Raw genomic sequence first — 27,088 nt, 5'->3', positions numbered from 1 at the left:
CTTTCTGACAGTAAATCTGGAGCATCGGAGGTCAGTGGCTTCTTACAAAACTTTTTTGTCATTACACAAATATTATTCCTTTATATATATGTAATGGGTTAACTTCAAGATATCAGGCCAGTTCCTGCATTCATGTCCAACCTTATATAGGCCCAAGCCCTGCCCAATATAAGAAAGAGGTGAAGCTATCGTGCGGTGAGGTCAATCGCTCAGGAGGCATACATGGAATTTGGGTCTGAGTGCTGGGAGTCTGTCTCACCCCCTACACACTGAAACTCTCCCCTCACTACACTAAGCTTCAGTGTTCATTGATTCTCCTACCTGCATCACTGTGTCTTCCCTTGATGCTGCTGACTGAGCTCCGATCTGTAATCACTGCAGTTCACTTCCTGGTCACATGGCACATCCAAAGTGTCCATCAGAGCTTAAGGCATGCGCCCATACTCAGAGGCATGCCTCTATTAAATCTCATTCTGTGCAGCTTACTGCCCATGGTTTGGCCCCACCCCCAGCTCTGCAAGCAGTGTCTGACTATACAGAAGCGAGGCTGAGCTGTTGCTGCCTCATCTCTCATCTCCCTGCAATCCCGGGGAGTTCCACAAAGCTGGTGAGTGTTAACTATAAAAATGATTGCAATAAACAAAGAAGATGTGTATAAGTTATAAATATCTTCATTGTACTATTCTAATCATTTTATATCAAATCTCAGGAGTATGACAGGAGAGGCTCTGCCTACCCTGACTCCACGTCCCTGTCTTCTGAATCCCATGTGGCAATCTCATTTCCTTATACATCCTTTCAATGTTAGAGTGTGGCTCTTTGCCATCAGAGGCAGATGCTAAGCACTTCAGCCAAGAAATCGTTAGTAAGATGCAAATATCCTGAAGGTGCAAGAGCGGGTTTCCAAAAACTTGATTTTGGAGGAAGTGTGTCCAGCCCATAAAGATTGCATAATTACAGTAGAACTTTACAAGATATAGCCTGCCTCAAACATAACACAGTGTATGTAATACATCAGCCTTATACAAAGCCAGCAACCACAGTAAGCTGTTATACAGTATGCGGCAGTAGGACCAGCCATACATAGTGCAGTGTATGTAATACATCAGGAATAGACAGGCCCAGCACATATAGTTAGCTGTTGGGCCGGCTTTACTGAGCTGAATATTTATTCCAGCTATGGGAACCATTCCACAATCCAAGTCCCCCACTCTATGGAGCATTTTAGCAAGTCCGGGAGTCTGGGGAAGCGGCAACAACCATAGCACTGCCATGGACATATATGTACACATTGGTCCCCTTATATACTGTATAGCAAATGTAATACAGTATTAAAAATTGGCACTATAGATGGTCTATATTATAGGTTGTAGAGGAAAGCATAAACATTTTTTTACCTTTGGTATCAAATATACTAAGCTCATATAAATAACATAAATAGTCAAGAAAAGGTTAAATGTTCACAAAATATACAGTATATACATATACAGTCTAAATATTTAGAGGAGACAGAACTGAGCTTTCTTTTCACACATTCTCTCACCACATGGTAAGACTCCTGTCTCTTCTTGCTGGTAGCTGCTCTCTGGTCTTTCTGGTTCGGTCCGCTTATTGAGCACTCAGACATGTGCAGCAGCACCCTATATATCACTTATACTGCATGTTGTACCTGCAGCTCCAGTAAAATCCTATTATAGGCTACTGCTGTTGTGGTCATGATTCGTGCCTCTGGCCTGGGAAGGAAACCACCCCTGCAGTTGCCTATGTCTTGGGTGGTGATGTATCTCACAAGAAAAAGTCTGGAGCATCAGGCATTGGAGTCCCACATGGAGAGAAACCTGTTAGCAGACTTAGCAGAATTGCACTGGCAGTACTCTGAGCCCTAGGTGCCCTGTGTGATTGGCGGTTAGTCCACACAGCAGGCAACTTAACCAGGTTTCAGGTTTATTAACTAGGTAGAATTCAGGTGGCTTTAGGCACAGTATTAAATAGATTAGATGCAGTCTTGAAGGAGCCTAGCGTGATTGGGCATGTTGAGCATTGTGGTGCTATAGATGGTAATGGAGCATACACCCTGGTGGTGTGTAGTAATGAGCTCTTTGATACGAGAGGTGGTAGTATAGGGTAACAGGGATACCTGTGGGACCTTATATGGCTCGATAGCTGGATAGAGTCTTAGAGATGCTTCTGTGCGGTAGAGACACCAAATGAGGAAGCCACATGTAGAAGCGAGTTCGCACAATAGCGCATGTTGGAGGTCAGACCTCCTGACAGAGCCACCGGCTCTACTAAAGTGGATGGAGGCAGCAATGAGAGCTTCTCATCCAACAAAACCAACTTAAGGGAACATGGTCAGTGACATCTACAAAGTACCTATACCCAAGGTAGCAATTTTAACATCTCCACAGCCCAACTGACAGACAGACATTCCTTTTCCACTACTAACTAGTTGGTTTCACAATATTATGGACACAAAACTGGGTGCTCTACACCCTCAAAATCCTGTAAACCCCCCCCCCTGTCCAACATCGGAAGTATCTGTTTGCAGCACAAACTTCTTGGAGAGGTCCAGGAGCCCTTACAAAGGCAATTAGTAACAAAAGGCAGCCTGCCATTCAAGGACCCATAACAATTTCCAAATTATTTAGCAGGTTCATAAAAAGAGCCTTAACTGTAGAAAACCAGTCAATAAACCACCTATAGTAACTAGCTAGATGTACTGTAGGAAAAAGCATAGCCACTTTTTAGTTCCAGGGACAGGGTTCAAATCTTACTGACCAGGGGCTTAAAGCAACCGTTAATCCCATATACAATATTTAGCTTCTTTCATCCAGAAACAGACAATCTTAAAGGTCCAGAGAGAACCATCTTTTCTAGGCATATTTACCAATATTTGGCAATTGATGCTGATAATTATAATTTCTTATAGCCACATATCATGACAATAAAAAAATTAAGTATCGCTGGAATTTACCATACATGTTATGCAGGGACAGGGGTTTTGATAGGTTTTAAGGTGTAAAACAGAACAGGGGTTTTCATGCTGAAGAAGTAAAGTGATTGCTAATTTTAATACTTTACTTCAGGGTTCGGACCACGGTCACACCTCTGCACATGCGGATATCTCTGGATAGGGGTCCTTGGGATCATTTTCACAAAACACTTAGGGCTCTATTTACTACAATACGCATTTGTAATGCAGATTGTAGTGTGATATTACCGACTGAATTCGCATTGCGAATTCAGCCAATATCACAGGGATTTACTAAAAATTCCTTGCAGGGACAGAGCTTGCGATAAAGCTCTGTCCCTGCAAATCACCTGTGCAGTCTTATCACGTATTTTTGCAAAAAATACTGTGACAAGTGCCTACGCATGGGCAGACCGGCCGCTGCTGCTAACCCCCACGGCGCTAAGCCCCATCCCCCGCGATCATGGACCCCTGCTACCCCCCCTCCCTTAATTGCACTTATCTGCATGATCCAGGCTCCGGTGATGTCCTCCATGACTCCGGTCAGCTGACATACCATACTGCACTGGGACCCAGTCACCTGATGACCGGGCCGCAGTGCAGTATGGGTGACCAGCTGATAATGAGACTTCACCGGAGCCCCGAACTCCGGTCCCTGGACTTAGGTAAGTTAATTTTTTATTTTATTTTTTTTGCATGCATCAGCATGTGGTCTGTTTAGACCACACAGCTGATCACTGGGGCCGGATCCGGGCTCTGCTCTGCATGTTAGAGTGGAACAGGAGTCCGGTAACCGGGGGAGACCCTGGATAACGCCACCTCCAGATGACGTTATTATCACAGGGCCTCCCCAGGTATTTTTTTCACAATTTATTTTTAGTAACTTACACACAGATCGCATTTCCCATTACAATTATGGGAAATGCGATCTGATTACTAAAAATAAGTGATACTTACGGGTTGGAGTAGAATTTTACGAATTCTACTCCAATTGCCCTGTAGTAACTTTAGCTGAAACTAAAATAATGTGAAAAGGGTGTGAAAACACAAAACACCCTTTTTCACTTTATTATAGTAAAAATAATGATAATAAATAGAGCCCTTAGCCATTGTAGCATCTGTATTAAAAATTGCAAACACCGCTATTGGGGCCAAGATCTGGAAAGATATGCTTTCAGGAGCTTGGTAAATTTCACAATATAGTAGGACATATAGAAATCTTTGGGGGCTACAATAGAGGGACTGCAAAGATTCTAAAATTTTCCAGATATCCCCAACAAAACGGATTTACCAAATATGCCCCACAGAGAGGAGAAAAGTAATGAGCAGGTAACACAACCACTGTAACAATGTACATCTCACTGCATGACATAGATTGGGGAAATGGACATAAGCACTTATACAGGAAACTCTCAGTTCAGTTTTGCCTTTGAAGTTGTGTGGCTGCAAATTTTCTCCTGAACAAATTATGAGTCATGGTTCCTTTTCACACAATGTCCAATGCAACATAAATTCTGCAGCAAGAAAAAAGGCAAGTTATTTCTCAAAGCACTAGGTGTTAGGTTTATTTGGGATAAAAATCAGAAGCAAGGAAAATGTCACCTCTAAATGCAGGATTTTAATTCCTCTGCCGTCTCTGCAGAGAATAGGAGTGCAAAGCCTAGTTAAACCATAAAGAAGGCTTATCTCAGTGCCCTTTAAACAAATTAGAGTGGATTATCGGGTTTAGTAGCTCAGTGAAAAAGGGGTTAAGTTTGAAAAATAAATAAAACATTATATATAAATATATATACACACACACACACACACATATCTCTATCTATCTATCCATCCATCTATCTAGATCTATCTATCTGTCTAGATCTAGCTATCAATCTATGTGTATGTAAATATATATATATATATATATATATATATACACACACACGAGTAGTTCCATAAATAATAATTAATAATAATAATTTAATTTCTATAGCGCTTCTCTCCTAAAGGACTGAAAGTGCTTTACATTTACAGTACAAAATACAAAATAAGTTTAAACAAGGGACATTAGTGAAATGCTTGGGTGAATAGGTGAGTCTTAAAAAAAAGGTAACAAGACCTCTCATTGATTCAATTTATTCAACTCATCCATATACGTATAATCAATAGTATGGCTTTGGTACAGATTATTTTTACACATACTGCAGTCTCCATACTTGTCTAAGCATTTGTTCCAATGGTAGACCAAGGCATCTATCCCAGCATAGAAGAAATCCGTGCCAAGCGACTGAAGCCAGGAGATGACAGTTTGCTGATCGACACCATCGGTTGCGAATCGCCTTCCACCCAAGTTCTTCTTTAATGGTCCAAAGAGATGGAAATCATTTGGTGCGTGGTCATGGCTGTAAGGAGGATGGTCCAGCACCTCCCAATGGTAGCGCTGTAACAACTCATGTGTGTGGTTGGCTGCGTGTGGCTCGGTGTTATCATGCAGCAATATGACACCTGTTTGCAGTAACCCAGGTTTTTTTCTGAAGAATTGTCCTCCACAACCGCCTCAATGTGTCACAATAGCAGACAACATTCACAGTATTTCCCTTGGGGAGGAAATAGTCATCTTGAACGTCTGTCCTGCCATTATCAAAGTCAGTGCACCAAACCCAAACCTCTTTCTATCACGCTATGTGGCTCCCTGCTATGGCATTATCCCCACAGCTGGTTCAGCCCGGTACTATTTATTAGAAAATAGGGGAACCTCACACAATTTTAAACTGCTATTTTCCAATACCAGACCAGGTTTTGAGGTCCAGGTCTAGCTATGGATTTTAGGGGGGAGGGACAAGCATCTTTAAATTAACCTTTTTTTTTAAACATTCTGATCTGTGCAGCACTTTCAGCCCACCCACAAAGGTGGAGCTGCTTCAGAGAGGAACAGGAAGTAGACAATGAGGGTCTAACAGTATATGCAATCCAAAACATGTGAGATCCAACATTTTCGGTTCGACTCAGAACTCCCAAATTCTGTTCGGTTTTCAGCAAAACCAAACTAATCATCTCCTACAGATGTGTCCTCTTACATACTTGCTGATTGCGCAACAAATGTGTGCACGCATTGTGCCATACGATTACCCATAGCAGCATACCCCTATAGTTCGCTATGGCGCACACTGCCGATCGGACCATGCAAGCCTATGGAGTCGCGGGTGCAAACACAGTGCACGTATATGCTCTTGGGCGCACATCTCACGCCATGCAAGAGGACATATCTATATATATACGGGCACTAGCCCTGAATGTGTACAAGAGCAAATCTAGGAATCGCAAGGCCATGTGGCCACATATTGTAGGGTCCCGTCCCCTCTACAACTACAACTGACAACGCAACATTGATCTGCTTTCACAGTATACATTAATACCAGGTGCTATCCACACATAAATATGCTTTACTTAATAATAATAATAATAATAATAATAATAATAATAATATTACTGCTCTCAATTACATTATTGCTCACAAACTGTACCATGCTTTTTCTCCACAATCTCTCGTTATTTCTGCCGACCCCATTTAGATCTGTGGTCCCCATAGGCGTCGCAGGAGCTGCTGTGTCAATAGTTACACCACTGCTAATTGTATATAGTTGATGTTCCTTGTTTTTTTTACCTTTAACAACTTCTATACTGTAAATCTGTCTTCTCTATAGTAAACTAATGAAAGTTACTGTCCAAGGTGCTGAAATATGGCAATAGACGAACAACAGCAAAGACATACAGTATATAAGCTGGTTTATCAAAAGGGTGTTTTGTTTTAGTTTTGCCCAGTGCATCATGGTAAGATTAGCTCAGAGGTGATTAGGTTGCAGGCAACGGATTTCCCATGGGAAGCGCTTTAACAGGTATTGGGTTTTTTTGCTTTTATCTTTTCCTAAACATGTTTTTCACGTGCAGCAACATGACAGTGGACCTGATTCCAGTCTTTTTGAGTAGTGGTAGTGAGAAGTTATGCTAATGCCGCTGCCACTGCCACGTGTACAGAGATACCCACCAGCTGCGTATCTAATCCACCGCTTCTGTACAAAGATGCGCCGTCAGTCACACCATTGAACTTCTGAGCAACCCTATGGAACCACAAGGGCCAGTTAAGCTACTGTGATGTTGTGGGGTAATTAGCTCGGTAGATGGGTGTCAGTGGTGCAGTGATTAGGTGCAGAATTAGAGTCCACAGGTGCAGTGTCGGACTGGGGCATGAAGAGCCCACCAGGGAAATGCAACAGAAGGGGCCCACTGAAGGGGCGTGACCAGCCATTACATAGGTGTGGTCATCAACTGGAGGGGTGAGGGCAGAGATAACTTTAGGAAACTAAAGATGAAAAAAATATGAATGGAGGCCTGGTTGTTGCACAGATTGAACATTACAGAATGTGTACAACAATGGGGGAGAGGGAATTGAGTAGTTGTGGCCAGATTACTGGCAACCAGGAATAGGATCAGGGATAGTAGGAACAGTAAAGGATCCAGGGGGAGGTGTGTTGGGGGGCAGTCACGGACCCTTTTCCTGGCAGAGTAGTGCCCATGCAGCAGGACTTGGATTTTTTCTTAGCAACCAGGTATATTAAACTGAAGCATTTCACCCTAAGTGCTGATTCCCCAAAAACTACTGGAATCGGTATGATATCGCGGCTGCTGTATGGCTGGACGTTCGAATCGCGGCAGCCCGACAAAACAGCAGAGCCCGACAGCGGAAGCCCGCCGGCGCTGGAAATCCCGATTGTCGCTAAGGTAAGCATAAACTAATCTAACCTAACCCCCCTAACCCTAACCCTCTTTATGGGTGCCTAACCCTAACCTCCCCCCCAAGTGCCTAACCCTAATCCCCCCGGGGGGGTGCCTAACTCTAAGTCCCCCCCGGGGGTGCCTAACCCTAACCCTCCCTCCCCCTAGCCTAACCCTAACCCTCCCGGGGGGGTGCCTAACCCTAAGTCCCCCCTGGGTGCCCTAAACCTAACCCTCCCCCCCCCCGCTCGGGATGCCGGGCGCCGGTCTCCTGGCGTCGGGGAAATGACAGGCGGTCATTTATCCCACGGCGGCATAAAGCAGTCGGGAAGTCGGCTGCCGGCTTCCCGATTGTATACCAAACTACTAGCCTTGGCTTAATTTAAGGCGTTTTCTATGCCATTCACTCTGCTGGGTGCAACTGTGGCTATTTGGACCCTCCCCTTGTTGTCTTCCTCCCCAGACCTCACACCTCAGTGGAGCGGGACATCATTGCTGGTTCTGGGTGGGTGTGCAGAAATTAGTCAACTGCTCAAAGACAAGTGTACAAACAAATAACTACATGCCTGCAAAGGTATCCACATGCCCGTATAGACAGGGAACAGGTAAGCCCATGCCCACTCTTGCACGAGCACACTGCACAAGTAAACACAACACACTACCACCATATTCTAGTCTGAGAATCAATATATCAGGGATGTGAACGGTGACACTTTTCCTCTTTAAATACAGTAAACCAGTACAAAGTGTAATTTGTTACAAAATACATATTTCTTTAAATGCAGGTAGATTGGACATTTTATTTTCTCAGCACACACAACCCATGCAGTCTCAGCAAACACACCGCATGCAGTCTCAGCACAGTCTCAGCAAACACACATGCAGTCTCAGCACACACACCCCATTCAGTCTCAGCACACACACCCCATGCAGTCTCAGCAAACACACATGCAGTCTCAGCACACACACCCCATTCAGTCTCAGCACACACACCCCATTCAGTCTCAGCACACACACCCCATGCAGTCTCAGCACACGCACCCCATGCAGTCTCAGCACACGCACCCCATGCAGTCTCAGCACACACACCCCATGCAGTCTCAGCACACACACCCCATTCAGTCTCAGCACACACACCCCATGCAGTCTCAGCACACGCACCCCATGCAGTCTCAGCACACGCACCCCATGCAGTCTCAGCACACACCCCATGCAGTCTCAGCACACACACCCCATGCAGTCTCAGCACACACACCCCATGCAGTCTCAGCACACACACCCCATGCAGTCTCAGCACACACACCAGTACAGAAGTTAGCAATGATCCGGCAGCTTAATGAGGAGATCACACTTACTTGAATTACTGTAGCCTGACTCTGGCAGCAGCTCTGTCGGGTCTCTGAGTGCAGGGGATGGAGGAGGCCAGATGGGAGGAGCCTGCTGTATACACTGAGAGAGAGGAGTGCACCTGCCTATGCTTGTTGTATGCCGCTGGTCACTCCCTGCTCCTGCTGACGACAACACCCAGCAACCTTTGTATCATCCATGATCCATCAAAGGGAAGTTCCGCAGGGGTTTGTTGGAAACGTAGTCCCTTCTACCTCGGTGACTGACCACAATGAGTCAGACGGAACCTGCCGCTTGCAGTAACAACTGCAACCGGCTATAGTAAGGTTATATGGCGGCGAAGGGGACCTAGGCTAAGCCCCGCCCTTCTTTAATAGTGGGCGTGTCTAGAATCAGCGGGGCCCACCGGGGATTTCCCCGGCTCCCCGCTGGGCCAGTCCGAGGCTGCACACGTGGTATTCCAGTACAGTAAATAATAAATGAAAATGGTGCTTTACTTCCAGCATGGAAATCAGGAAACATAATGAACAGAAAATAATAAACAACCTAGCCCTCACTCAGGACACTAGCTCACTTCTTGAGCCCTCTCTATAAAAGCAGATAATCTGCATGAAAGTCTCTTGGAGATTGGTGGTCCTTCCTGCCACATGCAGGACTAGACACTGGCCTCCTGGCCTTGTATAGCTTTCTCATGTTCTTCGCTGCCACAGTTTTCCATGGACAGTGCCAGAAGAATAGGGATCTTCCTGCCTCCTTGCAGGTATGAATCCTGACCACCTGGCCTGCTTCACTCTGACTGCAACCCCACCTGGACTGTCTGACTGTGTGCACCACCAGTCTCACATGGCTACTGGTCATATGGCAGGAATTAGTATTGAATTCAAACCCTTTTTGTTCTGCGTGTGGGCTAATCCCTCCAGCCCCACACTGTCTCATGTACTCACCAGCGCCCTCTCTGGTGATACTGCCACGCTACATACAAAGACGCAGTCGCTAGCAGTGACACACCCACGAAATGGCAGTGACATGCCTCTGATTGACTTGCCACCCCTGTTACCTCCCAGAAGGGCACAATGACTGTCAGTCACTCTGCATCCAAATGTTTACTATGGCCACTGACTGTAAACCATCGCAACACATGAGCAGTGCAACTCAAATGCATGCACAGTACGAAAAACATTGAGCAACTGCACAAACAACGGCATACCATCCACCTCTGAATCAGGCCCACTGTCTCAGCTGTGCTAATATGCCTCAGTCGCAACATTGAAGCAAGTTGTAAAAATACAAGGTGCTGTTGCCCATTTTACTGTACACAGCCGCAAACCGCACTCATCCCTCAAAACATACATTTCTATCTTGTTGCAAAATATAGGTTCCTATTGCTGCGAACCATACCTTGAGTGACAGATAGGGGGCATGCAAAAGCAAGTTAGCTACATTTTTACAACTACAGTATGTTAGGGCTGCAAAATTGAATTATACTCGAAATCAAGCCATAGGGCAACTTTGTTATCCCCAGTTGTGACCAAAAACCAACTGTGTCAAAAAACTTTATCTATAAAGAGGATGAGCAAACTATCACAGGAAGGGAGGTGATTTGTTTTATTTATGGAAAATATACATACTGTATACTATCAGCATAAGATATCTCAACATGCTATGCAGGCAAATCTCAAGTATGTCATGGTTTTAGAAAGCCATTTTCTGTCTTGGATTAACATTAGATTATACAGTAAAATGCCAGACAGGCAGACAGAGGGATAGCAGCGCCAGAGTGCTCATGTTCAAAATAACCAAACACCCCAACAAGTTGTCAAGGTAGGAACACCCCAGAAATTAAATGGTTTGAGAAAGCCAATTGGTGACTTTCATTTAGACTTTTGGGGATGTAGTCAGTAGGTCAACAACCAAGGCATCGGCAGTTATGACGCTGACATTTTCAAAATGCCAACAGGCAACATGTCGACAGTCTCAAAATGTTGACACATGAAATGCAGACATTGTTAGAATGTCAACACTAGCATTAGGCTATGGGGGTGGGGGGGATTAGGGCTAAGCTATGGGGAAGAAGGTTAGGTTTAGGCTGTTGGGGGGGTTAGTGTTAGGCAATAGAGGGAGCATAAAAGTTAGAGAATAGGGAATATGGTTGGGGATAGGGGGACTGTACTGTCCTTAACAGAACACTGTTCTGACAGCAGCCTCCGCTGGGCCACCAGGGACGATATGTCAACATTCTAACATATCTTCATCAGTGTCTACATCATGAATGTCGACATGGACAATGTCGGCATAATGAATAATAACATTTCATACCACACCCTAGACTTTTTATCAGGTACTGATTTGAAAAATATACTTTGTAAAGCATCAGTTTGACGTGGAGAGTGATAGCAGCTGGAGAAATAAAAGGTCATTTTAGGAAAGAATATACTCCAAAGAAAGGCTGGGCCTACATTCAAGTGGTGTGAGAAACATTTAATTGTCAATGTTATGCAGCATGTATAAGAGGGATAGCAGAGGTAGTAGCAGTAACTGGTCAGTTTAGAAAAGATGGAGGGTAAAGTCCATGAAGTAAATTAGTGCAAGGTGGAATTGTTTTTGTTCCCTTCTACAAACCCTTATTTTGTATATTTCTATTCGGATATGCACAGAAAAACGAAGGAATTGTTGCTTACTCTCAGAGATCTGATACTGCCCCCTACACATTACTTTTCACTTTAACAACTTGGATTTTTTGATCAAGAACTTTTTGCAACTTTGTTATTTTGGGGTATTTTGTTGCATATTCATTTCTAAAATAGTGATCTATTTAACACTGCTGTGCCACTTTTTCATATGTGCCATATATTTTATTTGCCTGCAAGTGTTTGTGATAATGTTAGCTGCCCACCTTCCTCTTGCTACAGCCTTTGGCCAATATTGGTGGAGTTATTGACCATTGTGAGGGGGTCTTTAGAAAATTGACTGTAAATTACTGTAAATAAATGTTAATGATATAAAAACTAAAGAAGAATCAGAAACAACACTTTGGGGCAAATGTAATAGGGTGACAGTTTAGAAAATGGGATAGTTTAGAGGTAAACTCTCACATTGGTCGAGTTTTATCTTTAAATTACAAAAACATCTGGATGAGCGTTTACATCGTAAGAGTTTTTGGAGTTTAAAAACATGCAAGTTTGCATATTCTCAGACTCTATTACCTTGGCCGAGTTTAAAAGGTGTGAGAATTTACTGCTAAAGTCTCACGTTTTCTAAACTCTCACCCTATTACATTTGACCCAATATGTCTGTATTTTACATATTTTGACAATGTTTTTATGAAATAGAAAACCAAGACACCTCTGGGAGGTTTTTCCAAACCAAAGCCAAAACATGAAGATGCTTTTACAACCAATACCACCTAAATAAATGTATCTACCTTGGTGAATTATGTTCCTGGTGAAGTTTGGTATATAGATGCAATGCGTTATATCTGATACTCTGAAAAGATTATTTATACTCTTGTTCCTGTACTCGCATAGATAGATAGATAGATAGATAGATAGATAGATAGATAGATAGATAGAGAGATAGGGCTCTATTTATTAACATTATTTTTACTAAAATAAAGTGAAAAAGTGTGTTTTCACACCCTTTTCACATTATTTTAGTTTCACCTGTAGTTATTACAGGGCAATTGGAGTAGAATTAGTAAAATTCTACTCCAACCCCCAGTATCACTTATTTTTAGTAAAGCAGATCGCATTTCCCATAATTGTAATGGGAAATGTGATCCGACCACAGTTACTAAAAATAAATTGTAAAAAAATACCGGGGGAAGCCCTGTGATAATAACGCCACCTGGAGGTGGCGTTATCCAGGGTCTCCCCCGGTTACCGGGCTCCCACTCTGCTCTAACGGGGAGAGCAGAGGCGGGAGCTGGTACCAGTAATCAGCTATGTGGTCTAAACAGACTGCTTAGCGCCGGGGGCGGGGCTGAGCGTCAGTGGGGGGGTAGTAGCGGTGGTCGGTCGGCGCATGCGCGGGCTCTTAGTCGCGGTATTTTTTCCGAAAATACCGCGACTAGAGTGCGGATGGGATCCGCAGGGACAGAGCTTTATCGCAAGCTCTGTCCCTGCAAGGGATTTATAGTAAATCCCTGTGATATTGCCTGAATTCGCAATGCGAATTCACTCGGTAATATCACACTACAATCCGCATTCAATATGCGGATTGTAGTAAATAGAGCCCATAGAGAGATAGAGAGATAGATAGATATGAGATAGATAGACAGACAGATATGAGATAGACAGATATGAGATAGACAGATTGACATAAGATAGATAGATAGATAGATAGATAGATAGATAGATAGATAGATAGATAGATAGACAGACAGATATGAGAATATGAGATAGACAGATATGAGATAGACAGATTGACATAAGATAGATAGATAGATAGATAGATAGATAGATAGATAGATAGATAGATAGATAGATAGATAGATAGATATGAGATAGATGGACATGAGATAGATAGATTTATTTATTTATTATTTATTAACAGTTTCTTATATAGCGCAGCAAATTCTGTTGCGCTTTACAATTTGAATCAACATTAACATTATACTGGGTTGTAAAAGAAATACATATATAAAAGACATACATAAGGGTAAGAGGGCACTGCTCGCAAGCTTACAATCTATAGATAGATATGATATATATAGATAGATAGATTGATAGATAGATAGATAGATAGATAGATAGATAGATAGATAGATAGATAGATAGATAGATAGAAACAATTACTGTTGTTACATAACAACTAAACCAAATAAATACAATAATTAATAGAGAGAAAAGGGGAACTTCTAACCTAGCTGCAGAGGCTACATTCCCATATATTGATATGCCGTCTTTATTGAATGCATTATTTACTGGTCTGAATTTCCTTTCATCTAATTATTCTAAAATTAGCATTGCAGCTGTGTCACGGTTATCAGTATCTGCACACAGTAGTTAGTTGCACTGAATTATGCAGTCACTGACCTGTGTAGCTTCTAATTGATATATTGATTTTGTTGTAATGAGAAAGAAGTGTATATACATACTAACTTTAACTTTTGAATTTAGTATTAGCAAAATGACATTATTCATGCCTCTTAGTGGTTTTGTGACCGTACAATTTTTTTTTTATTTTTTTTATCAAAGATGGTGTAACTTATCAGAAAGGGACATTACTGCATAGGAAATAGGCATGCTATGGGTGGAACTGGGTATTGTTTTGTTACAACCAGGTTGACACTTTCAGTTTTTTTTCACAATTTTCAATTCAAGGAATGTGTACATTATGTAGTATCTTGTAAACTTGTAATTTGTAAAGCTGCATACACACACAACGATTTTTTGAATGATTATCGTTTGAAAAAATCGTGCACTTTCTGAGTCAAATGATGAATGATTGTAGTTTGTAGTTTGTAGTTCAGTCAGACTTGTCAACTGAACGATTTTCATTAAGGGAATATGCAAAAATCGTTTGTAGTTCATAAAAATCGTTCATTACACAAAAATCTGACAGATAATCTGACAGAAAATCCTTCATAAAAATCGTTCATAAAATCGTTGGTAACAAAATCGTTGTGTGTGTATGCACCTTATTGGAGTGTACACATGGTCAGATTTGTCAGACTTGTCAGATTTGTCAGATGAACGACTGAACGATTGAACGATTTGAACGATTTGAACGATTTTTGACTGCATTAAAATGAATGGAATCGTCCAAGTCTGACTGCAAACCCATCAGATGTCAGATATCGTTATCTGACAAACGGGAACGCGCATCGTTGATCGTCCATCGTTCAGGCATGTCAGATATGTCAGATTTTCCTTCAGATATGAACGACTGAACAATTTTTAAATCGTTATCGTTCATATCTGAAGGAAAAATCTGACCGTGTGTATGCACCATTAGGTATTAGTTTTTATTAGAAAAAAAAGTGTTATACTATTTATAAATATGCTTACATCCACAAGATTACTCCTTATCAATCAATGAGTTCACTGAGTTACTGTTGCACCATACAGAATATCCCTATTGTTTTCTGTCTACCTAATCCAAGCATTTCCATCCAGAGAGATAATGGATCAGAACCAAGGACTAAATTTATCTTATGGCAGTTTTGTTGGGGTTTGAAACCACTGCACGTCCCTGGCAGTTTTAGCATCCAAACCACACGGTTTAGTATTTGGCGATTGGTGCTGACATTCTCAAACCGCCCATGATGTCTAACAGTTTGCAAATTATACAATTATTACACTATGTATTAACAAACAAATTAATTATATGTGCCTATATATCACCATATAAGAACACCTGCATTATAGCATTGGTGTTAATATAAAAATATTTTCACCCATATACAGAGCAATATTGGGAAACTATCCCCATTATGATGTGGAATTTAATTGCTTGATTGTTCTTTTTAAGTACAGTAGGATACTTATATGGCCTCTATGTGTGTCTTTTTGATCACCAGAAAAACGATTATATATTTTTTCATTTCCATTTTAATGTATACTTAATAAAAAAAATTATTTTAAACAAAAAAGAGTGCCCCCCAAAAAGAGTTTTTTTCCTTTTGTTTTGCTCCCTTGTGAAAACCTACTTGTATAATCTGAAACACAAGCCCTGGGGAGCACCAGCAACACAAAATACGTAAAACTTGCTATTGACCCACTGGATGTTTTCATAGTGCTGTTGGTACATATTGAGCGATTATTATGATTTGTTACATACTTTTGAGTTTGGTGCAGGATCACCCCCTTTATCCCATCTATAAATTATACAAACCTACAGATTGGTTCAAATCACTGGATAAAATATGCCACAAAACCGCATTAAATAAGGAGGCAGATAATATTATTCATTCTATAATGGGAGCAATATTATTCAATTCATATGTTAGGGTTCAAAATTAATGTTTTATATTATTAAGAGAGCATAGTGATTTTTTTTTTCCATGGAAAGGTTCCCGGTATCATCAGTTATTGTGATTTCACAATTTTTTCTTTAATAGATTCCACTTTCTCTATATGTAGGGCTTTAGCACGGCACCTCCACTCCCTGTGCTGGCCCCGACCATCATTACGTCACCAAGAGGGGGCTGGGTTGGGAACAGCCAGGCACTGTAGGTGGTAAAAACAGTTGGAGTTTTGGACAAAAAAAACACTTTGGATATATCCCTCTCCTAGTTTTAAAAAGCATCATTACTTGAGGTTGTACAGATGTGTACACATACATCTATCCTCCGTGTGCTACAAGTAGCGTTACACATAACCCGTGAGCAACACGCGACTCGGTAGCCCCGTGCGTCTTTTCATGCAACCTTTTCCCTTAAAATGTGTGTTATTCGCAAAGTGATGTGAATAGGATTGCACAAGTAGCTTACGCTGATTAAAATGATATGTGTCATGCCTATGTTCTATGGGCTTGATTCAGAGGCGCACGCTATTTGCGTGCGCTCGCTCTGAATCAGGGCGTACCTTTTTTTTTTTTCCCCCGGCCTCCAGGCAGCTCTCTCAGCTGCGGGTGAACACCCACAGCTTGTGTGAGCAGCCTGGCGATGGTTGCGATTATCGCAACCATAGGGCTTGCGTCGAGATCCTGCGGGAGGGTCTCGGCTCCCGCAAGCCCGCGTGGACTTCCTGCTCTAATAGAGCAGGAAGTCCACTACTGACATCACGAGTGATGTCAGTAGGGCCGCCCACAAACAGCGGCCATTCCTAAGGGAACGCCTGTGTTTGTGCAGCCACCCCCCCCTCCCTGCCTACAAAACGGGGCGAGCTGTCAGTCGGCATCGACAGTTGCGTCGTCTTGTAGTGAGCCAAGGAGCGATGGAGCTGCCGTCGCTCGTTGGGGGTCACGCATGCGTACGCCAGAGGCGGCGCATGCGCAGGGGCCAAACATCGGCCCGCTTGCGGGCGCAAAGTGCCCTATGTGCGAAATGCTACGTTACAGTGTCACACAGCCGCAGTCGCACACAGAATATAGGCATGCCACATATCATTTTAAACAAGCTGCTTGTGCCGCCTATTCTCGAATAAGACACATGTTAATGGAAAAAGTTGCACGAAAAATCACTCAGCGCTACCGAATCGAGCCAAGGCATGGCGCGACTAGAAGGGATGTTTCACGCGCAAGGAGGCTGGGTGTATGTGGCTTTGGCTACATCTATATCTGTCCTCTATAGGTGATGGAGGCTATCAATTTATGAGATTTAATAATATTTGTTACAAATTTGCAACCCATATTCTCAGGAACCAGTGGCAACATAATAAATTCACAGGCCGCATTTCAGTGAACATTGATACAGCCAAAGAATTGTATTTTCAGGGAACTGATTCACAAATTTGTTATTACTGGTTTATAAATAGATGTTTCAAAAGCATAAAAAGTTGAAATTTTAAAAGACAATTTAATTCCAAATTGTAATCTGTAAACTTTAGAAAGCAAATTAACCTTTGAAAAAATTAGTTTTAATGAATCTAATGCTGAATTATACATCACAAGTTCCCAGCTAAGTGTACTTGTTTAGAAATTCTTGTTAATTTAGCACCTATCACTCAGCGTTTGAATTGCATCTTACAACTCTTCGCACAGTGTAACTATGGCGCACTTTTGCATGACAGACTTGTACTTTGTGACGTATATTTAGGAGGCGCCACATTACTCAGTTTACCCTTAATAACTGTATACCAGTTACAGTACATGTCCTTTTGTTGAAACCAAACGTGACCATCACCATGGGTTATGGCAATTCATCAAAGCCACGTGTCCTGACTGCATGTATTTGGTGTGCCCTGGGTAAAGTGTGTGTATTATTATAATTCCCTTTAGAATGTCAGCTCCTATGAGCAGGGCCATCTACCCTCTTGTACTTCTCCTTACTCTACCTTCATCTACTTCTTACTCTCTACCAGGGCACCTAACACTTGGATACTTTGCATTGTTGCTTAGCTGGGTGTTTTGCTCGCGAATGTAGCAATGTATATTATCCATGTCCTGTAATGTATTGTACTGTATTGTACTGTAAGTCAATCTATTTATGTACTTTGTAAGGCGCTGCGGAACACTTGTGGCGCCATATAAATAAACGATAATAATAATAATAATTAATAAAGTATATATTTCAGGAATGTCTGCTTGCTATGACTTGGGACCTCTGTCAAGACTGCAGTGAATCAAAGGCTCAGAAACAAATGGTCAAGTGCCACCTAGCCTTTGAAGACAAAGGGGCATGAAAAGAGTGTTTTTGCTCTTCCCCCTAGGTGGCCGTTTTCCAGACCTGTACACAGACATTCCAGCCCAGAGTATAGGTTATCAGTTTTCCTGCCATAAAAGGACCTCTCCAAGTTAGGGAGATATATGACACGTAAGTCCTGGCTGACAGCTACACAGATCTGTGTAGAAAAAGGACAGTGTTTTTTGAGCCTAGAAAGGGTGGGGGCTGCTGGGGGAGAGGGGGCTGTGGAACCATAAGAGCCAGCCACCCTGATTTCTCTGGGTTCACTCTTCAAGGGAGTAGCTGCATGCTAGGAGTGCCCCACATCTACGGTCTACGGTGGTCTCCCTCCACACACAGATCCCCTAAGATCTCAGAGTAAAATAACTTAGGATTCTGACTTTTTGTCAATTACTTTTATCTGAAATCAAGCTGTGCATTTATAACTGTATGTCTTGTTTATCCACCTGTTTTTTCCTTGTAATGTAAACCTGGAGATATTTTCTCAATAAATCCTAAAACTTCTCTGTGCTCTAATGATTCACGTGCATGGAGAAGCCTATGCTACATTTGTGTAATACTTGTGAGTTTAAGTGAGATTTAAGTGTCTGGCGAATGCAAGAGCGCTATTCCAATACTCTTCGTGGTGGCAGCTTAGGTAAAACCCACGTCACAACCACCCAGCTGCATCAGGTTGGTGTATCTGAGCGTAGGCTGGGGCAAGGTGTCGTGACACCAACCTTCTTTTCTTATGGAATCCATGTATCTCTCATGGGCATAGCAAATTATGGCCAAATCTTGAGGATCTATCAGCATAAAATGAAAATATATATCAGCTATCAATTGTCGTTAATAGGCGTCTTTCAATTAAATACTCGCAGTAAGAGGCCCTGAGAACTAGGATATATATTAAAGATTCTTAAGTTTGTCATGTAAATATTTTAATTATGCTGAGTTAAATTCTTTTTATTTGAGCCAAAATGATTCATTGGCTTCAAAACCCTAAAACCCTAAAATCCTGAAATTCTTGAATTTATACGCTCTCTTACTGTATCTCTAGGCTCAACATTATCCTGATACATTTTTAAATAAGAGAATTTGTATACCTAGCCGGCAGAAAGTGTACTTTGTGTTGGCCAAACTGCCGTGCGTGGGGGAGCTGCAACTCCCAACTTTGTTACAGTATTGTAGTACCAATATTCTAGTTCAGTCTCTGCCTCAATTATTCAAAGAAGAACTGTGATGTTTCAATAAAATATGAAAGCATACTTTCACCCCCCCCACACACACACTTCATTGAAAAATACAAATGGCGCCCTGTCCCTACTGTCGAAGCTGGACAATTGGCTGAGACAAAATCAGCTTAAAATTAGATCGAAATGATGCCATTTTGCGAATGGAAACCAGACTCCATCTTAAAAATAAGAATCTGCACGACGCCATTTTGCGAATGGCCACCCAGCGCCATTTTAATTTACAATTCACGAGCTCAGTACATATGGCAATGTTTTAATAATCCTTTCAGAAACCATACCCTGATGTATCTTAGGACAACCTTGCATAAAAAAATACCATAACAAACACAGTATTCACGCAGAGTCTAGAAAAACAGCTTCCTGAGAAACATAATTAGCAAAGACAATACATCAGGAACTGTGGGTGTTTTTGCATGTAAAGGGAGAGACCCCACATGTGGACAGGTGTAGCTGTGGCTATTGAAATATGGCCCAGACACTTGAATTTGGCTGAATGAACAATGGTAAGAAATCTGCTTGAAAAGAACTGACACAGGTATCCTAATTAGGCAGAAGATAGCTTTTAAACTCACTCTCAGACAGGATGGCACCAGCAATCGGCTGGGGGTCTCCACCCTGTTTGAGAGTGAAGCTCACTGCCCATAACACATTGCATTGCAGTTTAAAAATGTTAGTAAGGAGTGTATGTATATATATATATATATATATATGTGTGTATATATATATATATTAAATCCATCATAAATAGAATCACATGCATAAACACCGCACATTATGCACAGTTGCGTTGTTAACATGTCGCACATTAGCGAATGCATAATACTCCGCATGCGAACGCTGTTTATTAGCTTCATGCATACGCATCTGCCCCAAGTTAACTAGCGTCTTTTCCCAAACCTCTAATACTTACACACTGCACATTCACGTAAAAGGTTCCATAGCTTCAAAGTATAAGATTCAAGTTTTATCCATTTATTACCAATGCTGTGAAATAAAAGATTATTTGGTATCTAAGGTTTAGTACTTGATAAGCAAGCAGTGTTTGGTGTTGTACTGATCGGCTCTTTCTCAACAGCTTTCCGGTATCATTGGTGAGAAGATCGCAACCTGCATTCTCAACTTATGAACAGTAGAGAGTTAAAACACTAAAATGTACTTTGTAAAATTAACAGCTTAGATTTGCATGCAGGGGGATAGAGGAGACAATAGGCTGTCGGAGGCTGACCTGTGTCCATTTGAATCAACCTGTTAAATATCCTGTAACAGATGCACCCGCACTGGGAACCAATGAAACCATGCCAAACTTTTCTATTGTATAGTCTATTTTTGTAAGGGTATATATATGTGGCTTCTGACCTCAGTCTTCAGTCTTCAAGCTGATGCTGTTGATGGAGGTTTCTTGTTGATGCCGGAATCTGGTCCCAGAGTGCGTGCGTATGTATAACTGTACCTTGGGTCTGTATAATTTCTTTGCGCTAAATTGTACTTAGATTACAGCGTGTAACTATCTGTACTTTGATTGAATAATACTTTGTGCTTTGGAAACACATGTTCAAGGTCTGAAGTCTTTATTTTACTGTATGACTGCATACGCAAATAGCGTCAATTTTAGAAGGTATAGGCAGGTTTTTAGAAGGTATAGGCAGGAGCGTATAGAGGTTTATATTCAGAATCCTTACTACTCTCTCCATTTTTGAGAGATGGGCTTAATCCAGTGGTTCCCAAACTATTTTGAATCACGACGCCCTAGAGTATCAGCAGTGTTTACTTGGAACCCCTTAGTTTAAGTTTGTTATTGAGAAATTCAGAAAAACATGTAGTAATATAGTAAAGTGAAGTAAATTGTGCTGACCTGTCATCCTTAGGTTCAGTTATGTGGTGGTGGACAGGTTTTCACTTCTGTTTGTTCACATATTTACATTACATTGACCATAAATAATTTGAGTTGGTGCTGGATCACCAAGCTGAGACACCCCTTCAAGTATCCCCTCTCCAGGGTGCCACGGCGCACAGTTTGGTAACCACTGGCTTAATCCATTCTGCTGCCTGGAAGGGGAAGAGCGGACAGCACTGAATGGTTTGGATCATTAAGGGGGAGCACTGTACCGTAGGTAAATAATTTTTTCGCTGCTTAATAAACTCATAAAAATCAATAAATTAAAATGATTAAAGATGTACGTGTATCCCTGTGTTTTGGTTTTGGATATGGATTCATCTTTGAGTTTTGGTTTTGCAAAACCACCCACAAGTGTTTTGGTTTTGGATTCAGATAAAAATTTATTAGAAATCAATAAAAATCTACCTCTAATTCCTCATGGATTCATTTGGCGTCATCCTGAGAGAAAGATATCCCCTCAGTCTCACTCCCGGTTGACTTACCAAAACATTATGATAGAACTTTTTCAAATTTTACAATCCACCTACTGCACTTGCACAAAGTTCTAGTTGTGGTTCTCCAAATACCAGCATGCGGGGGAGGTTTGCTGGGATGTGTTGTTCCACAACTAAAGACAATATTTAACCATTTCTTTTACATTACACATGCACTATCAACCCGGCATCCACCGCCCTAGGGTGCCGGGAACAGCCCCGGGCTATCAGCCTAGGCCAGGGGTGCCCTGGAGAGGGGTACTCCTTTATTGGAGGGGTACTCAACTCCCCAGGGATCCATGGCCTGGGCTGACTAGCGGTCAGGGCTGATGCTGCGGCTGGGGGGCCCGGTGAAAGGACTCCCCTGGCTGTGGCATCAGTCCCCCGCTAGAGAGGGTCCAAGGCTGGTTTTAAATATACGGGGAACCTCACGCCATTTTTTTCTCCGTATATTTAAAACCAGCTCTGTCCCTGCTGCCTGGTGCTGGTTCGTAAATTTACAGTGGAAGCCTACACATTTTTTTCCCTGTAAATTTACGAACCAAGACAAGCTGGCAAGCCCGGGGCTGGTTAGCCTTTTGGGGGGGGAACTCATGTCATTTTATTCCCTAAAATGAACCCTATTTTAACCATTTACAGAAATAAACCTACACCAATCACAATGATTTGTTTATGTTTCTGACCATCTCGCAGCTCAGGGGGTTGAGAGTTTGAAAAGTGATTTTGACAGAGAGTTTGCGCCTATCTCACCCGAACTTGTCATCCCCATTCATGGTAAATGTGAGAGACCACAAACTAATATATAGCTAAGGCGCCAGTGAGAGTGCACTGTGTGCAATATCTGCTGGTCAAAAAAAGCTGCGCACCTATGGGGGGTCTGCCACACTCCCAACAATCTAAACCTAAAAACAAACAATTGATAGACGGCGCTAATTTATCACAGCAGATAGAAAAGATATGCAATATAAAAAATTAATATTTATTAATATGCACATATAATATGTGAATAATCCCTAAATGGGATTTCTAAAGAGAAACAATCCTAAAAACATATATTATAGGAAACATGTATTGTACAAAAAATGACAATAAAATATAAATATAGCAACCGGTGGATAATGATCTCCAATCCGCTGTAGTACAGGGTGCCAATGTCCTTTTCCAGATCAAATGGTAAACTGTGCACAGTATTGACTCCACATCCAGTGGTAGAAATAATGTTCCCAGTAATAGTGACACTGTGTAACAAACGGGCCACAGACTGATAATTATAGCAACATTGGTATCAAAGCACAGTGCAGGTGAGCTAGACTTCAAAGTGGAGTATATGCTGATGGTCGAGCAGTACTGGAGCAGTAATAGGTGTATATAAGGGCTCAACAGTACTCACAATCCTCCAATAAAACAGGCCACTCCGGTAGTGATGAATAATAAGCAGCCTCCGTGGCCACCACCAGTGCCACGGGAAACGGAACGAGTGTCCGACAGGGTCTCCCTCTCTCTGAACCGCTCCGGCGGTCAGCAGTCTGCGGCATCTGTAGCCGTAAAGGCTTCCTTGAGAGGTGAATGGAGCAGGGACTGACCCCTCCTAGGCACTGATCCCGTGATACAGATCACCTGCATTGCTCACATGGAAGCCGGCAAACCGCTGTATACCAACCAGCGTGTCAGCCGCTGGGGGGGAAAGGAAGGACAGGCAAAAGTCTCGCACTGCAGAATGCAGTAAAGGATGGAGTCACACCACCGGATAACACAACCGTGTCCTCAACGCGTTTCTCCGCACCGGGCGGCTTTCTCAAGAGCCAGGTGCGGAGAAACGCGTTGAGGACACGGTTGTGTTATCCGGTTCTGTGACTCCATCCTTTACTGCATTCTGCAGTGCGAGACTTTTGCCTGTCCTTCCTTTCCCCCCCTGCGGCTGACACGCTGGTTGGTATACAGCGGTTTGCCGGCTTCCATGTGAGCAATGCAGGTGATATGTATCACGGGATCAGTGCCTAGGAGGGGTCAGTCCCTGCTCCATTCACCTCTCAAGGAAGCCTTTACGGCTACGGACGCCGCAGACTGCTGACCGCCGGAGCGGTTCAGAGAGAGGGAGACCCTGTCGGACACTCGTTCCGTTTCCCGTGGCACTGGTGGTGGCCACGGAGGCTGCTTATTTTTTCATCACTACCGGAGTGGCCTGTTTTATTGGAGGATTGTGAGTACTGTTGAGCCCTTATATACACCTATTACTGCTCCAGTACTGCTCGACCATCAGCATATACTCCACTTTGAAGTCTTGCTCACCTGCACTGTGCTTTGATACCAATGTTGCTATAATTATCAGTCTGTGGCCCGTTTGTTACACAGTCACTATTACTGGGAACATTATTTCTACCACTGGATGTGGAGTCATTTAGGGATTATTCACATATTATATGTGCATATTAATAAATATTAATTTTTTATATTGCATATCTTTTCTAACTGCTGTGATAAATTAGCACCGTCTATCTATTGTTTTTAAATTTGAGAGATGTAGGTTTCAGGTGAAAAGTACTTCCGATTTGGCCCGATGGTGATTTGATTCGAGATTGCTATCTCACCCGAGTTTTTTACGAGTGAGATGAGAGAAATCTATCTCTAACTCACCCGACTTTACCTTTAGTAAATTTGCAAGCAGGAAAAAAATGAATAAATCACCCGAGATGGTCATCTCGACCTATCTCGATTCTTAGTAAATTTACCTCTTTGTGTCCCCCCCTTCCCCCTCCCCTCCAAGTTTCTATACTTATTATTACTATAGGCCAACTATCTGTGTTGAAGCCTGTTTTCTGTTATTTGCTATGGCTTTAGAGAAGATGATATTTTACTTGTATTACGGCTTTCACCGTACAAATTTCAAGTTACAACCTTACATATTCATGTCTCAGCTCCTTGCTGTATAACTGGTAACTTATACTAGTATCATCATCTCAATTTTGTTTCTGTACAATGCTTTGTTTGTTGTCCAGTAAATATTCTAATAAAACTGATTTACAAAGCTGCACTTAAATCTGATATTGAATAGTAAGTTGCAGTTATACAATAATGAGCTTCCTGATTATTTCATTGAACGGCAAAGCAAAGTAAAAATAGCTCCTATATAATGCACGCTGATGTATTCATAAGATTCACATCTGTAAAATCAGATTTCAGACTGTTTGCAAAGTGTATTTGAGCTTTCCAGGAAAAATGCTGCATTTGGTTCACAGATTTGTTCATTTTTCATTTAAAAAAAACCAAACAGGATTAGGTAACAGCTGCTTATAGACACATTGTTATACAAGCACAATGGGCTCATTAAAAGGTGGATGCATTTTGGTCCCAAATTTACGCAGAAATATATAGGCACAAAAAAAATCTACACACCCTTGTGCGGTTTTTCTGGTGTAAAGTCTGAATCAAAGGGTTTGATACGTTAGGTCAACATAAAGCATGTCGACATGCTCGACAGATGACTTGTCAACATGAGGTTCCCAAACTCGGTCCTCAAGGTACCCTAACAGTCCAGGTTTTAAGGATATCCATGCTTGACCACAGGTGATTTAATTAGCACCTCAGTCAATTTGAATTAACCACCTGTGCTCAACCATGGATATCTCTAAAACCTGTACTGTTGGGGTGCCTTGGGGACCGTGTTTGGGAACCCCTGGTTTAGCTGATGGGTCTCAGGCTTGTTTGTGATGGGTATATTTACAAAAAGGTTGATTTTTATCGATTTTGATCAACATCGAAGTTTTGTTTCTGGGGCTAAATCACAAATTTACTAACAGACAATTCATTTTTTTATTTGTTTTTTTACTTATTAGTAAATGTGTGATTTAGCCTCAGAAACACAATATCGATGTTGATCGATTTTCATTGCATTCATTGATTTGAAATTGATCAAAATTGATTAAAATGGACCTTTAGTAAATATACCCCCCCAGAATCTGGTGAGAGAGTACAGTACATAAAGACTGGTTCTCCATCTGCAGTAGTTCTGCTTAGATCCCCTCTATCGTGTGTCTGGTGGGCTTCTCCCAGACCGATGGGCGTACAGTAATTGAAGGGTGGCTTTCTGTTAGTAAGAGAAGGAAGTGGTTCTCAGATAGGTGGAAGGTGAGGTGTGTACAGCAGAACCTAAACATCAGGGTATCAGTCACAATAATTTCAGGGGCATATTTATAATGGGTGCAGGGTGTGCGGTGAACACGGGCCCCTGGGTCCAGGGGGGGGGTCCGCACCGCACACCCTGCACCCATATTATACTTATCTCTCCGGAGTCCCACGTCGGCGCCGGTGTCTGCGCTCTAAAAACCGTCTGGAAAATGTCCGCCGCGGCCACTTTTCCCGTTGTTTGCGCATGCGCAGTACAGGGTAAATGCCCGCCACGGCCATTTTTCCCCGGTGACCTGTGCTTGCGCTATAGACTCTGGGCACACTCTAGTGCCCTGAGTCTATAAGTGCGGCGCTGGCCTCGCACCGCTCGGTGCTCATGACGGAGGCTACACACAGGCCCCCTCCTCTCTAGAAACGCCCATGCGGAATTTGCAGGTGTTCTGGGTATATTTTGCGCAGACAGCTTTAAATTATCGACTGTGACCTGCATGTACATATGTAGTAACTGTGCATTTCATAAATGCTGAATTTAACCTTCCTTCACATTGCAGTGACAGTGTCTTGATATGTAAATTGCACAGCCCCATTAGGGGGCTGCATCTGCACGGAGCATGCTTAGTGAATAGCCTTCAGATAGCACATTATAATCTCCATACATCTCCCTCTCTGTGTATATGTGTGTATGATATATATATATATATATATATATATATTCACATGCTCCCATTAAGATGTAGTTCAGATACCTTCACCTCCCACACTGCAAGAAATTCACTTAGTTTCAGACAGGGAAATGAGAACTGTTCTTGGTTGTTGCTAAGCGTCAGATGAGGCAGACGAGCCATCCCACGTACTGTGGTATATACATGCGAGCGGACAGGTGTGCTGGTGAGCGAGCAGCTTGGGTATACTTAGATCCTGGTATAGCAAGAGAAATTAATCTGGGTCATATGCTTCTTGTTTTTATTTTGTTCAATATATTTGCCTAGTGTGTATAAT

This window comes from Taudactylus pleione, unplaced genomic scaffold, assembly GCF_031769625.1.
Source record: "Taudactylus pleione unplaced genomic scaffold, aTauple2 ptg000887l, whole genome shotgun sequence".
NCBI lineage: Eukaryota > Metazoa > Chordata > Amphibia > Anura > Myobatrachidae > Taudactylus > Taudactylus pleione.
Note: the sequence above shows the minus strand (reverse complement) of the source record.